The sequence below is a fragment of the Rhinatrema bivittatum genome, chromosome 2 (genome assembly GCF_901001135.1).
Source record: "Rhinatrema bivittatum chromosome 2, aRhiBiv1.1, whole genome shotgun sequence".
NCBI lineage: Eukaryota > Metazoa > Chordata > Amphibia > Gymnophiona > Rhinatrematidae > Rhinatrema > Rhinatrema bivittatum.
Window position 1 is genome coordinate 689,369,767 of NC_042616.1, and position 18,191 is coordinate 689,387,957.

At 44.7% G+C, this 18,191-nt stretch overlaps 1 protein-coding gene across 1 annotated transcript in view; it reads left to right on the forward strand.

Moving 5' to 3' along the window:
* Positions 1-1,819: 1,819 nt before the first annotated feature.
* Positions 1,820-18,191, forward strand: part of LRRCC1 (leucine rich repeat and coiled-coil centrosomal protein 1) — a 221,413-nt gene continuing 205,041 nt past the window's right edge. The window contains exon 1 of the mRNA XM_029591580.1: positions 1,820-1,922. The gene's annotated coding sequence lies outside the window, so the exon portion shown is untranslated. The remainder of the gene's footprint in view (positions 1,923-18,191) is intronic.

The window sequence follows — 18,191 nt, forward strand, 5'->3', positions numbered from 1 at the left end:
CATCATACAGAGAAAGGCACATCATAGAGACTAAAGTCCCAAAAACATTTGTGAAAAGATAGTTAAACTTCCTGCTATCCTTGAATGACAGCCCTAGAATGGAATTGACACTATAGAACCTTGAAAGAGGCTCCTTGGCTGTAACAAAATCCTTTGTCTCTTGAAACAAGAGACAAAGGATTTTACTGTTTCTTCTAATCACAAAGCCTTTGACACGAACACTACTGCAAACTGGATTGCCATTTTCTTCAAGCTTCTCTTCATCCAGACTTGTGCTCAGCATCTGTCCATCTCAACCATTGGTATACTATAGAGTTCTCTTATAGAATTTGCTGTTTTGAGGGCTCTGCTGAGAAAATCATACAATTTAAAGATATCACTGTTGCTTTTGAAAAGAAAAAAAAATACCCTTAAGGTACTGATAGTAGGTGATGTTGCCTCTATTTGTATTTATATTGTATGTGCATATATAAAAAATCTTTACAAATTGAATTTTGGAAATCTGCAATGTGAACAGGATAATGGACATTATTCTACTCCTAAGATGGTTTTGCAATTAATTTTCATCTTCATTGGCACTGTAGCACTGACTGACAAATATTGTATTGCTGTTAGGTCCTTTTAAAAATGGTGCTGACATCGGGACTGTTGGAGTGCTAATGTTGGTGCTCTGCTAGCATTGATTGACAGGTAAATTTCTGTGGTTTTTGTCCATTTAAAAATTATGCTGATATTGGGGCCATGTTATCCTGTATGTGTTCATCTTGGATTTTTGTAAGTGGACTTTTGCATATCCTACACCTTCCAAGCTTTTGGGACATCCTCTTTTTGGGATGGATTTCAGTAGTACCAATTGCCACTGAGCACATGCATTAGCCAGTGGGTTAGGAGATATTGAGAGAGTAAGGTGGTCATCCCAGGATCTCACAGTTAAGCTGTGTTTTTTGAGTAGGTCCCCAAGGCGTAATCATGTGAAGTGGGTTTGGGGTTTTTTTGAGGATTTGGGAAGTTTGTTCATTCCAAGTTTTGTAGCATTTTCCAGTCTTATAACTTCTAATACTTATATGCATTTCTTTGCTGAATCAGCTAAATGATTATGTAATATGTCTTTCCTTACCTTTGTCTATGAAAGCTGCTTTGATCACACTACTCAAATACCATATTCCACTGTTTGCCCTTTTAGAGTGTGATATGTTTCAGTGTGGATCAAATGTTTTCTTGAATTCCTTATTCTTTGACCCGAGCTTGAATGGCTTCTGGGAGACATCTGGAATGAATTCAGACCTATTCAGATATGATGGAGGGTTATGAGGTCACAATGAACACATGGACCAGGCCATATTCTCACAGAATACTATCTCAACTTGAGGGGCCCAGTGTAACTGGAGATCCCCATGAGATTAGGAGTCTGATCAAAAGACTGGAAAGAGTGACAGAACAAAGGCCTACTGAAACTAATCATCAGACACGTGGCCTACTGAAACTAATCATCAGAAATGTGGGTATCTGCTGGGCCTAATTGGATCTCAATATGGGAGGCAGGACCAGGGTACCTATGACGGAGTCACTATGCTAGACTAGATAGGAAGGTAAAGACCCAGGAACCAAAGATTCAAGGGAAGGGAGGGGGAAGGAAAATACAGCAACACCAGGCAACAGACGTCCCTTGGTTCCTTCCCCCGGATGTTACAAGAGCAGAAGAAACACAGGTGTGGGAGGTTAAGGGTGGGACTTCCCTGGAGCCAATCAGCTGGCAGAGGAGGAGGAGTTTCCACAGGATAAAAAGGACTCCCTAGTAGAGCAGTCTCAGTCTCCTGTGGGGGACTGAGGAGTAAGGATTGGATTTCCTGTCTGCTCTGGGAGACGTCGAGGCTGGACATTCCCCGACCATGTGAAGGACTGCCGCAACTATCACAGAGAAGGTGAGCGCGGGGACTTCTGTTGTTGGACGAACGACAAGGATACTTTGCCTGGAGAACTGCCGGTGGGTGGCTGTATCTCTGGGGAAGGGTTGAGCTCCCAGAGGTACGGAGGGAGGTGGCAGTTAGGCCCAGTGGGGCCGGACTTTTGAACTATGGACTTTGAGAGGGACTTCTGAAGCCAGTGGTTGGAAAGTGAGTTGCTGGCTCAGTAGGGAAGGCATCTGCCTTCCATCCAGGTGATGAGGGTACAAATCCCACCTGGGGACTTTTAAGATAAATATGTTTAAACTGCTATTTGAGTTTCCAGGGAAGCTCGGACAAGGTTTGGACCCGGGAATGGATGCAAGCAGACGGTGTACGGACCGGTGAAAGCGTCACAGTACCTTAGACATAGGTTGTCTGATTTGGACACAAGACACGTGGTACCTGATACACTATGAAGTCCTATTAGGGATCATTTTATGTTTTACCTATAAAAAGTCAGCACTCACTGACAAACGCTAAGACATGCAGAGAGAGCCTTAAAAAAACATGAGGCTCTCACTCTGAGTCTTCCAGAGGTCTCATATGATTGGCTTTCAATATTAAATAATAAACTTAAATTTGTTTGTATTAAATTTGGACCTCTGTGTGTTCTTGGGGCAGCACCTTGAAGCTGAGTTTTAATGTTTCAACTGTAGGTCCCCAAGGCGTAATCATGTGAAGTGGTTTTTGGAAGTAAGTGGTGGGTTTGAGTTTTTTTTTGAGGATTTGGGAACTGATTTTTGAAATTTTGGATCAGCTTCTGAGTTAGAGGGAAGACCCCTGGATGGAAGGGCTGTATTCCTGTTTTTGCATCTTGCGCCCCATTAACAGCAAAGTAGAAAACAGATTAGGATTTTTGAGTATTTTGGAAAATACTTTGGAGATTCTATTTTTGAAGCTGAGGAATGTTTTCCATCATCCCTGGTTTATCTTATAATTGGAGGAGAACTTACAAACCCTTATTGGGGAAGGCAATTTGGACCAGGACCTTCAGTTAAGAGCAGGGGGGTCATCAAAAGAGGCACTATGGACAAAGACAAGTGTATTTTTGATTTGCATCTTTTTCTCATCCTGTTCATGATTTGTGGAAGCCTAGCATGCAGATGCTTTTTTAAGCTGAAGTAAACCTTTTTATTATTTGAATACCAACCTTGGACTTTGAGTTTTCCTTCAAGGATGCCCTTTTAGATCAGCAGACCCTCTCACTATGAGTATTGTTACAAGAGTGAATTGATTGTGTGGCCTGATTATCCCACCACAGCACCTAGGACTCCATAGGCTTAGGCTCCTCCCTGCTGGAGACCCTGGCCCCCAGGGCCAGGGTCTCCAGCAGGGAGGTGCAAGACTGCAGCAGTTTGGTGCAAGACTCCAGCAGTTTGGTGCAAGACTGTTTTGGAGATCTGGGAGAGCAAAGACAGCCTTGATGTTGTGAAAGTGGACCGCTGTTTCGAGGTAACAGTTACCGTCGAAGGGTGAGGCCTTTCGAACCGAGGACTCTTGCTAGAAGGCTTCACCCTGGAAGCACGCGACCCCCCCCAGGAAAAGCCCGTAAGGGTCCGGCCGCTGGGACTTAGGCGACTTCTCTGAAGACTTGTAAGAGGTCTGGATGCAGGCACCTGGATGCAGGCGTCTGGATGCAGGCGCCTCCTGCAGGTCGTGTAAGAGGTCTGGATGCAGGCCTGAAGACTTGTAAGAGGTCTGGATGCAGGCGTCTGGATGCAGGCGCCTCCTGCAGGTCGTGGGTTCCAGACGGCTGGCGCCTCCAGCAGGTCGTGACAGTCTGAGGATGAAATCGAAGAAGAGTCCAAAGCCAGTCCAAGTTCAATATGCCAGTGGGGTCCAAATCCAGTCCAGGGTTGAAGCAGGAGAAGGGTCCGAAGCCGTACCGGGGTCGAGACAGGAGAAGGGTCCAAATCCGTACCGAGGTCAGGCCAGAGAAGAGTCCAGAGCCGTACCGAGATCAATCCAGAGAAGACACGTCCACCAGTCCAAGTCAGCAGCCAAGAATCAATCCACGGAGCAGGGGAGAAGACGGGATGATGAAGCACGAACCAGGAGCCAGGAGCTCACTCAAGGCAGGAACCTTAATACCAAGGCAAGGACTGAATGCTCAGTCCTTGCCTTAAGTACAGGAAGCAGGAGGAGGAGCTACAGGGGGAGCCATGACACTTCCTGTCATGGTCCCTTTAAGATTCTCCTGCAGCCGCGCGCGCGGCCCTAAGAGGCACAGGGGGAGGAGTCAGATTGCCGCAGAGCCTCGCTGCTGGCTCAGCGGTAGCGGCAGCCAAAGAAGAGACAGGAAGGGCTGTCCGTCCCCGCAGTTCCCGCAGCCAAACTCCGGCAAACCAGGTGAGTTAAGCCTGCTGCCCCTGATCCTGCCTTCGTCGCGGCCGGCGGCCATGACACCCGGTCCCAGTCGCGGTCTGCTGCGGCTGGCGCCACTAACACTTGAGACTTTTCTGTAGCCCCTGCATCAGGGGTTGTCTGCCAGAGAGGGGGTTTCATGGGGATAGCCTCATCTTGAACACGAGCTGAAAAGGAAAGGCACACCAGTGCAGCCAGGCATTCATTCTCTAGAGCCCCAATCATCTGCTTTCAGGAGCCTCTCTCACCTCCAGAGCTCTCCTGCAGCTATCACTTGTCACTGCCTTCTGTGCCCATGACCTCTGAAGGTACTGTCAGTAGTGATTGCCACTTCAGTGCAGAAGCACCAGGCTTGGGCAGTCCAATGGACCAGAGCATCCCTTTATAGAGGAAGACATCCCAATAATTTGTTTGCAATGCACAAAAATCACCTATCTTTTGTAAATAAATGAATCTTCACCTTTTGAAAATGTCTTTGTATCATTGTGTTCCTTTCCTATACAATCTGCTGAGTTTGGTGATGTATCTCCTGCATTTCTTCCTCACTCAGGTTGTATGTTGCCCCTCCTCCTCCTCCTATTCATCACTGGGCCCTGAAAGATAATTATCTTCTCCTTCTGGTGGAGGCAGGCCTTGGCTTTTGGCCAGGTTATGAAGTATGCAGTAGGCTAGAAAGATGTCAGATATTTGTTTGGTTGTAGAGAAGATATCATCCTGATTTGTTCAGGCAAAGGAAACATGTTCTGAAGTCGCCAAAGGTTCTCTCAATGATTACCCGTAGTCTACTGGTGGATCCTGCTGTAGGAGACATCTGCTGCAATCTGTGGGTGTTCCAGTGGGATTATAAACCAATTTTTGAGTGGATATCCTCTATCACCTGTAGGGGAGAAAGCAGAGGAGATTGAGATATTCCAAACTGGTAGGCAGTGAATCTGTCTACTGGTAGAGGGTGGAGTGGCCCTCCTGGTTCTAAGTGGTAAGACCACCTGGAGACAGAGAGAGAAAAGAGCACAGGTTTGTTGCTGTGTCACTGTATTGAGAGCAGCATACCAACGCAGACGCCAACACCCAGTGACTAGAGCTTACTAGTAGCAATCATGACTGAATGTGAGAAGATGTAGGTATCATGACAGGATATAGGAAATCTGGTCACTACATCCATGACCATGATGATATCTTTGGCATCATAGACCACCTGCATGTTAAGGGAGTGAAAGAAGCTGAAGTTGCAGAAGGTGGCCTCGTTGTTTGCACATACCCTTGTAGGGATGTGAGTACAATCAGCCTCCAAAACAGAGGGGAAATATGCAATTTTGTAGAAATCAATTGAGACTTGTTGTTGTCTGCTCCATTGGAAAGATATATTTTAAAGTGTTTTCTTGAGAAATACACCCAGAAACTGATCAATATATAAGGAGGTGGCTAACTTATTCTGCCATGAATCCTAGAGGAGTCTGGAAGGTACCAGTGGCCAAAAAGGCAAGGGCTGAGGTGACTTTGAGGTATACTGGCAAGATATGGTCTCTCTGAATGGGAGGGTGAGGTTCTGCTCTAACTGCTGACATAGATACAGTATGGTTTCCTTGTTGAACCTGCACAAAACTAGCTCCTCTGATACATCCAGAAACTGTGCCTTGGTACCTCCTCCTCTTCCTCCTCAAAACATGGTACAGTCAAAGGCTGGTCAGTGCCATTTAAGAAAATGGCTCCAACCAGGCCCTGGGCTAGGGGATCGCACTGAGCCCTCCATTCACCACCAATGAGCATTTTAAAGGTATGGGGGGAGTCAGGGAATCGGGGGGGGGGGGGGAGGAATTAGCTCACTAGGCTAATTTTTGGGGGTTAGCGGAGGGGGAAACCTACATGGGGTATCAATGGAAAGGAGGGTCCAAATGTGGAGGAATTTACTAAGAGGGGCAATTTTCTTTGCCCAGAAGGGTTATTTAAAGGGTCAGTTTTGGGGTCCAGGGCATTGCTGTGTCTTTACTATTCTATTTTTTTAAACTTTGTTTTGTGGGATCTCCTCAAAAGGTGGCCCTGAGGTGGGTGGGAAGTATAGCAAGACCCTGGTGACTTTTTTTTTTTTTAATACTTTTAAAGCAGGGGGGTAATTTGGGTCGGTCTACATGGCCTTTTAAAGTGATGGTGGCCCCTTGTGTAGGGTGCAGCCATTGTACTTTTAGGAGGCCTCAGCCATGTTTTATATAGGGGACCTTTCCCGCAGTACAAAAGAATGTGGCAATAATGCCATAATATTTTGTCAAGGAGGGGCAAAATACTGCAGGGCCGCCCCCTGTGATATTTTGACCCTTCTGCTTTGACATGTCACAAAAGGCAGATTATACATTTTAAAAAAAATTATTGGATCAATGTAAGTATTGTCCAAAAATGTTGTACATGAGCTATCAAGACCACAGAGATCCCTTCTTCAAATGTGAATGTCTCTGATGTAACATCTGAAGAAAGGATCTCTGTGGTTTCAAATGTTCATGTACAATATCTTTATATTATTTGTATGCTGATGCAGTAAAAGGTTTAAGAATTTGTCTAGAATCCCATGACTGAAGTGTAATTTTCAGTGTTATTATATTTATTTATTTATTTAATATAATTTATATACCGGAGGTTCCTGTATACATATCACCCCGGTTCACAAGGAACAGTAACTTTCGCTACATTTAGCGGTTTACATAGAACAGAATAAAAAAGAAGTTTTTACATTGAACAAAGTAATCGAAGTAAGCAAATAGTGTATGATATTGAACCGTTAATAAACATGCAGTTAAGTCAATAAATAGCATGGAAAATATGAAGTCAATATGAGTATATGTAGTATGTATCTAGTCAGCATGCATATGTAAATTTCTGATTGAATAAAGGAAGAAAATAATAGATCTGAATAAATCGTTGTGGGCTTGAAAAGACTTTTCTTCATGTTCTTGGCTCTAGGGGAAAGCTTGTTTGAACAGCCAAGTCTTAAGTTTCTTTTTAAATGTAGTGTGGCATGGTTCCAGACGAAGGTCTGGAGGGAGCGAGTTCCAAAGTGAAGGGCCCGCTGTGGATAATGCACATTTCCTCAGAACGGATTTCGCCGGTTGTGTGATTAGTCTGTTCTGATAGGCGCTTCTGGTTGGTTTCACGGATGTGTGTAGTTTAATTTGAAATGTTAAGTTGAGAGGTGCGATGTTGTGTAAGGCCTTATGTATCATCATTAAAGACTTGAACTGGATCCTGTATTTAATCGGAAGCCAGTGGAGGTGGTGTAGGATTGGGGTGATATGATCTCTTTTTTTGGCATTTGATAGAATTCTTGCAGAGGCGTTCAGGACCATCTGAAGTGGTTTGATGGTGCATGCTGGTAGGCCTAGGAGAGAGTTACAGTAATCCAGCTTTGGGAGTATGATGGCTTGTAAAACCATGCGGAAGTCTCTGTAAAGAAGGAGTGGTTTGAGTTTCTTTATTGTTTGAAGTTTAAAGAAACATTCTTTTGTTGTGTTGACGAATTTGTTGAGACTGAGTCTGCTGTCTATGATGACTCCCAGGTCTCTAACTTGTTGCGTGGTGGAGAGCCCTGCGGTGTCCGGATGTTGGTTAGTGTTAGAATGTGAGGAGGGGGTATAGTTTTCCGGTGCTATAATGAGGATTTCAGTTTTGTTTTTGTTTAGAACCTATTTAATTTAATTTAAAATGTATTTTTATTACATGGAGAGAGCTGGTGCAGAGCTTGATCATTTTTGTGAAAACCAGGAGTACCTTGCCAAATGGAACAGAACTGATGACAGCCCCTTGATAAGAAACTGGATGCACATTACTGATTGTGTAAGAATCAGCCAATAAAGTATATCCTCTTTGGCTCTTCCATTGTAGTTGGTGCCAATTTCTTAAATTGTCCCATAAGATCTCAGTAATACTAGTGTCCTGTGTTCTTACAAGATTACTTATTTATTCGGGAGAGGTGGATCATGATTATTGAATTTTAATTATCAAAATCTCAGGTGGTGACTGAATGGGCCCGAGTCCCATAGGCCCATGTCCAAGTCTAAGTACCTAGCAATACCTCTGAGTGCAGCTCTCAGAGTACTTTATGCCAGCCATCATATGAGTAGCTGCATTTTGGATCAACTACATTCATCTTATGGAGTTCTGAGGTAGACCAACCAAAAGCAAATTGCAGCAGCCAAGATGGGTCATAACAAAAGAATGAATTGATTTTGAAACAAGGGCTTATCTAAGAAAGGGCAGAAAGGGTGCAACCTGAGTAACTAAAAGATTGTCTTAACAATCAAAAAGATTTTGGGAACCATTTATAAACTTGAATCCAATATCCAGGCTATGAACATACATAGTTCAATTAGGGATATTGGTTTTATGTTACGATCCTGCTCGTGGAGCCCATCCCACGAGCAGGTCCTTCACTTACCACTGTACCCGGCCCGCTGCCGCCGATGTTCTTCTTTGCGGCTTGCAAAGCCACTGCAGACTTCCTCCCATGCGGCCCTGAAGCCGCCACTGCTGACTCCGCCTTCGGGGCAGGGAAGATGCCACCAGGATCCCTTGAAGTGGCAGGAAGCCGCCGCCGCTGGGATACCTCTTTGTGGCAGGAAGCTGCCTCCAGCTTTGCTCTTCTTTGACGCTGTAGGCCTCCATCTTCCGGGCTCCTCTAGGCACTGGCACACACCTCTTCATCATATTTAAAGGGCCAGCGGCAGGAAAAGCCCACAGCCCCTCCGGATGATGCCATCAGCTTGTTCCTTAGTCCAAGCCCTACAAAAGGGCTCAGCTTCACTTCCTTGGGGCCTTCGAATTGGGTTCCATGTTCCTCTTCTCCAGTCAAAGTCTTCTGAGGTCTGCTTCTGCCCAGATGGCTCCATGTTCCATGCTCTTGATTGTTCCTGGTCCCCTTCATCTGATATTCCTGGTCTTGTTCCTCGTAGGACCCCCTTCGTTGCTTGTTCCTTGTCCTGATATTCCAAGTCCCGATGTTCCTCATCCAGAAGTCCCTGGTGTTCTCGGTCCAGAAGTTCCTGATGTTCTATGTTCCGTGTTTTAGTCCTGGTTCTGATGTCCTCGCCTCTAGCTCTTCATCCTGCTTCCAGGTTCCTTGCTTGCTTGTCTACCTTTCCTGGCGTGCCACCCTCATGGTTCAGAACCAGCCCATGGGGGGTTGTGTAGGGCGATTCGTGGCACAAGGCCTACCTTCATGTCTGCAGTGCAAGCCTCCAGAAGGCTCCCATTTTTAATGCCAAGTTCCGAGTCTTGAATCCTGTCCTGGTCTTCAGAGTACCTTGTATCTGCTTCCGTCCATGCCCAAGACTCTGAAAGAACCTGCTCCGCTTCAGCATGATCTGCAACCATCCACAGACGGCTGTGTAGAGTGTGCTGCGATGCAGTAATCACCCAGTACTAATGCCTGAATCCTGAATCCTTGCATGAGATTTCCAAGTTCCTGAATCCTCGTCTGAGTCTCCCAAGTTCCTTGTCTCATCTTGTTCCTGCCCTCAGTCTCCGTCTGACCTCATGCACTCGTCGTTACAAGCAGCGGATCCAGAAGGGCTACCGAGTGGCATATAGGTCCAGTGGAGGGCTGAGCCTGCCTTGTTCCAGTTCCTGACGTTCCTTGCCTTGCTTCCGGTCCAGTCTTGTTCCTGCTCCGCCCGTGCCTGTACACACTCACCTCCCACAATCTGTCTTGGGGCTTCTCCTGAGCCGCACCATGATCCAAGGGCTCACAATTTCCCTTGAATAAGTGACCGTGCCTCCGTGCTCGCAACATTTTACTAATCCATAAAACCTGAGTCTTACTGGGATTAATCTGTAGTTAATTTATTCTGAACTATGCAGTCACTTCAGTCACTGAGCTTTACAACCTCTTCACCAATGTGAGAATTAGAGTTTAAAGATTACATCATCAGCATTGCAGTGAAAGGAAAGCCCAATCCCTCATATCACCTCTCTTAATGGCAGGGAAACATCCACCCTCCAGGGGATAGAAAAGTGAAGCTTCCAAGTGGAGAGATTATCCATATGTGAGCAGGAAAAACCCCTCAAGCACTGGCATAAATGGACACTGCCCTTGACATAGACAAGCAAGGCTCTCTCCCCAGGGGTGAAGACACCGGATAGGTGTCCCCAGTGATGACTGGTTTCTTTTACTCACGGTTAACAGAACTTCTGAATTTCTTGATTCTTTCAATCTCTTTCAGATCTCTAATGGGAGAACATAAGAAAATGCCATACTGGGTCAGACCAAGGGTCCATCAAGCCCAGCATCCTGTTTCCAACAGTGGCCAATCCAGGCCATAAGAACCTTTGAAGTAGGCAGCTCTCCCTGTTCCAACAGAAAGGAAGGTTTTGGCTGCCCCTTCTTCCTGGATCTCAAAACTTAAGAGCTTATTCCCTTAACTGAGTTTAACACTGGAGTTTCTCCTTGCGGCAAGTCACCACGTCCTCCTTCCTTGTTAAGGGTATGGAAGAGCAGGTCTTCCCTAACCTGCAAAGCCCCAGAAACCAGATTCCTCATTCCCAGAGTTCAGGTGGTGTGCTGGGTCTCACAAGGCTTCTACCACTTAAAAAACAAACCCATAGGGGAAATCCTGACCAGCCAATGAGTGGACTGGATAAGGAAATACCCTCCTGACCCTGGTCAGTAACCCCAGGCAGGGTTTGCTTGGCTCCTCTGTCTGGGCCTGAAAAAAGTCAACACAGGAAAAATCTTCTCTCTACCTTCTAACTGCTAGTAAACCATACGGGACTGCCTCCCAAATCTCTGGAGAGTTCTGTTTAAAAAAAACTCTCAAGGGGGACAGCCATTCCAGACCCCTCAAAGGAAGGGGCTGAATTTGAATGGTAACCTCTCCCCCATTCACTAACCTATGCTCTTACTAAAGGTTCACCCAGGCCTTAATGGTAACAAAAGTGTCTGTTACATAAATATCAAATACAACAAGGATATACATATTACAAAAGAATAAATAATATTCTACTGCATTTTAGTAAATGCTATACAACAGAATCCAGCAGTTTACTGAAACTTTACTGTATTGCGGAAAAGCCATGCTTGTGAAATACACAGAGGTCACTGACATTTCTCAGCTGTGCTGGAAGAGAATTCCAAAATATAAGAGCAGCCACAGAAAACATGGACACAGCTCCTTAACAAGTATAATTTCCCAAAACTCAGGTACCCGAAGAAGGTCCATTTCAGATTATCTTAAATATCCGGATGGAGAATAATGGGCATTTCTGTTTTTCAAATACAAGGTTGCTGTACCATAAAGGGCTTTAAATAATAAAACTGCCAGCTTAAACTGCAGGCGACATAGGAAATCAGTGAAGCTGACATAGCATCAGTGAAACAGATTCATTCCTTTTCAGACTACCCTATAAGCCTCGCCGCAGTGTTCTGTATCAATTGTAAATGATATAATCAGCTTTATACACTACACTGCATTGAATACAGTATGCATTATTCTGAATTATTCTCAGAAGGAAATACCAAGATGTATTTAAGTTAAGCTTTAGAGAAATTGTAATTTTTGAATCTGCCACTGATGTTCTATCCCAGATAGAGCTAATTTTTTAGGCCACCTTTTTTTTATCTGGCTTATTCTGGTAAAAATGAGAAATAGTATTGGACTTGGTTTAAGAATAGATTCCCACTGGACAGGGTAATCTATGTTTATAGAGAATGTTCCTCTTATGTTAAGATATACTCTTCTCAGCTGTGTTTTTCTCTGGTGAGTGCCCAGTGTCAGTATATGTTTTTTATTGATTTATTCACCAGTTTATATATTTTCAGAGGAGAATGAAAACCCCAGCAAGAGCATTCCCCACTGTGTGATAATAGTATTATCTACCGTTATTGCATTCTATTTGCTGGTGAACATCTCATACCTCATAGTCCTGCCACCCAAGGAAATTGTACCTTTGGGTACTGACAATGTTCTCATCTGGCTGCTATAATGTCAGTTTTTCTTTATTGAAATATTTCTCGGCTATTGCATTAGATATACAATGATTCTTACCCATGAATTTCAATATACCAAACATCTAAAATGTGTCTAATAATGACTTCCCTATTTTTTTGCTTCTAAGAACAATGAATTAACTGACTTCCTCCTTCCACAGTCTAAATAATAAAGAAAACCCCTTACTATCAGTAGAATGCCTTTTAACAATATCATTTGAGGTGAATAATTCCAGTTTTATGAAGTTTAAACATGCTAAATGACACAACACAATTTACAACCAACTATCTAACTTTGAATTAACTGATTTAGCCATCAGTTCAAAATGTGACCATACAAACTTCATATTTATCTCTGATGGAAATAGTTATCTTTTCAAACTAAAGCATTTCCCATAGTTCAGCAGTCCAGCTTATATTCAATATTCCCTCATTCTGCCAAAGTTTAATAATCAAGGTTTTTGTTTTACTCTATTTGTTTCCCATCCTAACTCACTTAGTCTACTCATTTAAGTGACAGTCCTCGGCCATGTACCACTGACTGTAGCTCCCTCTAGAACGCGGCAGTCTGGACCCTGAGTCTAGCTGTTGAGTGAAGGCTGGAGCTTACTTTTCCTTCATAGCATCTCCAGCCTCAGTCAGCCGAAGGAGTAGAATCCTGGCCCAGGAATCAAACCCAGTACCGCCACAGAGCCCTCAAGCTGTTGTGCTCCGCGGCCGTGGCGCCCCACGACCGCGTCCCCCTACCTGACTCGCAGCACCATGGGAGCCCCGTAGGGAACTGTAGCACCAGGCTAGACTCAGATGCACAAACACAGAGAATATATCTTTATTATGCAGCTTGTATAGTTCACCAGATTAGATAGCAATGGTCTGTGATCATCGGTGGAGGAGACCCGTCCCACAATGGTGGTATAAGGCCCCGTTGCAGATATCCAGTAAGGCGTTGTGGTGTTGACGAATTTGTTGAGACTGAGTCTGCTGTCTATGATGACTCCCAGGTCTCTAACTTGTTGCGTGGTGGAGAGCCCTGCGGTGTCCGGATGTTGGTTAGTGTTAGAATGTGAGGAGGGGGTATAGTTTTCCGGTGCTATAATGAGGATTTCAGTTTTGTTTTTGTTTAGAACCTATTTAATTTAATTTAAAATGTATTTTTATTACATGGAGAGAGCTGGTGCAGAGCTTGATCATTTTTGTGAAAACCAGGAGTACCTTGCCAAATGGAACAGAACTGATGACAGCCCCTTGATAAGAAACTGGATGCACATGAGGATTTAGTGGCTACCGATAGGAACTGCTCATACTTGTGCTTGGCGACCCGCAATTGAGTTTCCAATTGGCGAATCTGTTGCAAGCAAGCTTTATTGCTACGGGCAGTATAAGCTATAAGATCACCTCTAAGAACAGCTTTTGCTGTTTCCCAAAACAGCAAGGGCTGGGAGGTATGCTGAGTGTTATTAGAAACATAAGTGTCCCAGCACTGTGCAAGAGAGGCGCGAAAAGACGCATCACCGTAGAGACGATGGGGAAATCGCCAGAGACGCAGGGAGTCAAAAGGAACACCCACTAAAAAGTCCACCAACACCATAGTATGGTCCGTTATTTCTAAGGGGCTAAGTCAGCTCGAAGTATCTGGGCAAAATCACAATCTTGAGTTAAAACATAGTCAATCCGAGACCCTGTACCATGGGCCCTGGAGATATCTGTATATTCCAAATCATTGGGATGGCGTGTCCTCCACGTATCCAATAGACTAAGAGCATGACAAATCATGGAGACTCCTTTCGTGGGGGCATCTCCAGGTCCTGCCTTCTTGGTAGTTCTATCTTGTGTGGGGTCTAATACGCAGTTAAAGTCACCGCCCAGGAGGAGGTGACCTTTAGCGTTAGCTGCTATCAAAGTGATCAGGCGAGCAAAAAAACCATGATTATACACATTTGGAGCATATATGTTGCAGATAGTGAAATCCCGTCCCTGAAGTTGCCCAATTAAAAGGAGGTAGCGACCATCAGGATCAGCCAGAACTCGCTCCATTTTAAAAGGAAATTGCTTGCCAATCAAAATGGAGACCCCCGCCGTCCTAGAGGAACTTTGCGCTGAATACACTTGGTTAACCCACTTGCGGTGGAGCTTTTGATGTTCCATCTCAATCTAATTTAGTTTCCTGTAGGAGAGCAATATGGATCTGGTGTCTCTGAAGAGACTGTAAAATGTTATATCATTTTATGACAAAGCCAATTCCTGAGACATTCCATGAGCCAAAACGGATTACTGACTGTGACATAGTACCCTCAGACAAAAAGAGACAAAGAAACCGAAGACAAAATACTCAGTAGAGACTCGGGTCCCTCAGCCTAGACCCAAGTCCATCAATTCAATGGTGCCATATGAATGAAAGAACCAATGAAAGCGGTGAAAAAAAACTGATGTTCTGTATCCCAACCCCGCCCCCCATCCCATCCCTCCATTCCCCCTCCCCCAACCCATCATTCCATTCTCTTCCCATAGAGAATGCACTTCCTTCAGCATGGAGCACTCCCTCCAGAAGAGATAGATAAGAAGAAACATAGAAACATAGAAATGACGGCAGAAGAAGACCAAACGCCCAGCAAGCTTTCGCACTTTGTTTTTTTTCTTCTCTCACATACTTATCTGTTCCTGTTGGCTTTTAGTAACCTTTTTTTTTCCTATTTCCCTTCCACCCCCGCCATTAATGTAGAGAACAGTGTTGGAACTACATCTAAGTGAAATAGCTTAATTTAGTTAGGGCTATTAACCACCGCAATAAGCAAGTTACACCCATGCTTATCTGTTTATTCAAACTATGTAATTCAGTCCTTGTTGATTGTTGCCTGAATATAGATCCACCTTTCTTCATTCCCCCCTGCCATTGAAGCAGAGAGCCAAGCTGGCTATGCATTGAAAGTGAAGTATCAGTCTTGCTCCCTTGCCATTGAAGCAGAGGGCTATGCTGGATATGTGTGTCAAACTTCCTTCCCTGCCATTGAAGCAGAGAACTATGCTGGCTTTGCTTTGAAAGTGAAATATCAGACTTGCTCCTCTGCCGTTGAAGCAGAGGGCTATGCTGGATATGCGTGAATTGTCAAAATTTCCTCCCCTGCCGTTGAAGCAGAGAGCTCTGCTGGATATGTGTGAAGTGTCAAACTTCCTCCCCTGCCGTTGAAGCAGAGAGCTATGCTGGATATGTGTGAAGTGTCAAAATTTCCTCCTCTGCCGTTGAAGCAGAGAGCTCTGCTGGATATGTGTGAAGTGTCAAACTTCCTCCCTTGCCATTGAAGCAGAGAGTTATGCTGGATTTGCGTTGAAAGTGAAGTATCAGGTATTTTTGGTTTGGGGTAGTAACCGCCGTAACAAGCAAGCTACTCACCTGCTTTTATGTGGTTGCAAATCCTTTTTTCCACATTTCCTCTTGCCGTTGAAGCACAGACCATTCCTCCCTGCCGCTGAAGCATAGAGCAAGAAAGCAGAAGAAGAGTAGAGAAGGAAAAGAAAAAATAAAAAGAGACAAACGGAGAAAGAGAGAGAGAGAAAAAGAAAAAGAAAGAAGAGAGAAAGAAGAACAAAAGAAAAAAACCCCCAAAAACTAGTCTGTGTCCAATCCCATGTCCTAAGAAATATGAATGGCTCCCACTATCTGAGTAAATAAAAGCAAATCAGAAGTCAGCAGACAGGTTCAGTAGGAGCCCTGGGATCACACAGATGAGCCCGCACAGGGAGAAAAACCAAAACAAAAATGGATATCCAAAAATGGAGATCATAGTCCGAGAAGTCAATATATAAAGAACTGGTCCTTCACATATGTTAAAAAAAAACAAACCAATAACAGTCCCTTATCACCATCCCGGATGCCAAAAGAAAAGTCAGTACCATTTCCCAGCGTCTCCAGATTCAAGGACAAGATTTATCAAAAAGGAACAAAAAGCAAGGCTGTTCCCAATAACAATAAGAACATGTGAAACATCCAACAGGGAGAAAACTGCTTGCGTCATATCTTCTCATCCAAATACAAGATGAGGAAAATCGCCAGTGAAATAAATCCAGGAATCATACTCTACGACCGGTCTTAGCGCAGTCAAGAATAGAGGTGAGGATTCTCATCTAGGTAGGCAGCTCAGTCTCCTGGCGGCAGATCCAGAGTATTCACAAATTGGGTCGTTGCATCCACTGATTCAAAATCGTAGCCGGGCAGGAAATTGGAGCATAAAAGCTACCTTGTGGCGGGCCAGCTTTGTGCAGATAGGGACAAATGCTTTGCGGCACGCTGCCACCAATGCAGAATAATCTTGGAAGATTAAGATGGTGTGGCCGTCATAGTCAATCGCTTGCTTCTTTCGATAGGTGGCCAGAATCTCCATTTTATACGCTGAATTTAAGAGTTTCGCTAGGACCGGTCTCGGTCTAGGAACATTGGCTTGCTTCTGACCCAGCCTGTGCGCTCTTTCTATTCTAAGTGCGTCATGTCTCTCCATCAGGTCAAGGGCTCGGGGAAGCCAGGTTTCCAAGATGGCTGCCAGCTCACCATCTTTCAGGATTTCGGGGAAGCCGATGAATCTTAGATTTCCCCTCCTCGACCTGTTCTCAAGGTCATCGAGCTTTGTAGCTTGCCTCTCATTCTCTGCTTGTAAACCCACGAGCTGCTCTTCTAGCTGAGTAATCCGAACCTCTACCGTTGAGATAAGAGACTCTGCTTCCTGCAGACGAGTCGAGGAGTTTGTCAACAGCTGGCTCATGGTTTCAAATTTTTGGTATAATTTATCAAATTTATCATCCAGGGCTGCGACCACAGCCTCTACCATCTCGGTTACCTTCCCATCTCGGGAGATGAGGGAGAGCCAGTCGCCGCGCCATCTTTAGCTCCGTTTGGCGGTATTTGTCCGGGCCCTGGCGCTGCGGTTTCGCTGCCATTCCATAACCAGAGCACAAGTTAAAGTCCAAGCTGCTGGAACACGTGCAAATAGGTCCGTCGGCAAGCGAGGTAAGTAAAACGGGTCGAGGGAGTAGGAAAGGACACAGAAAAGAAACAAAACGGAGGGAGGAAGAGCGGAGTTCTGCAGAAGCCCGTCCTACTCCTTCACCATGCTACCGGAAGTCGCTTCACGCACACTTTTTAATGCAGCAAATTTAACTCCAGCCCTGGAGCTGGCATGAAGTCAATCCATGAGACAAGGGCTCAGTAGAAATTTTAAAAAATACTGTCCTCTGTGGTTCCTCCTACTTAATATAGTTATGATACTTAAATCTACTGTTTGCAGTATTTAAGAATGGTATAATGCAATGGCTCGATGAGAAAAAATTCTGGATGCACAATATACACGCACGATAAACATTCTCTAGGCGGATTTCACCCCTTGCTATTCTGTGTGTATTAGACAAAACTGACCTGAAGCGGGATAAAATGGATGTTTATATTGAGTGTCTATTGCAATTATGGGTTCCGAGGCATTTAAGTGCTAGGGATGCACAATTCTTCCCTTGTGAGTCCTTTTTACCGCAGCTCATTTAATATCAAGCGCCCAGGAGCGGTAGCTGTGAACATAACTGTCAGGCCGATTCAATACACTCCGCGGGAGAGCGGCACTCCGAGGCGAGCACCCGCTCTCCCGACTCGCGCTCAGGCACCTCTCCTGGGCGCACAATGCTTTATTTAAATTAGAGCCCACGCTAATAAGGAGGCGGTAGGGACACTAGCATCCCTAGGGAGCACTCCATGAAGTTAGCATGGGGCACATTTCAAACTAATCGGAGAAAGTTCTTTTTTACTCAACGCACAATTAAACTCTGGAATATGTTGCCAGAGGATGTGGTTAGTGCAGTTAGTATAGCTGTGTTTAAAAAAGGATTGGATAAGTTCTTGGAGAAGTCCATTACCTGCTATTAAGTTTACCTAGAGAACA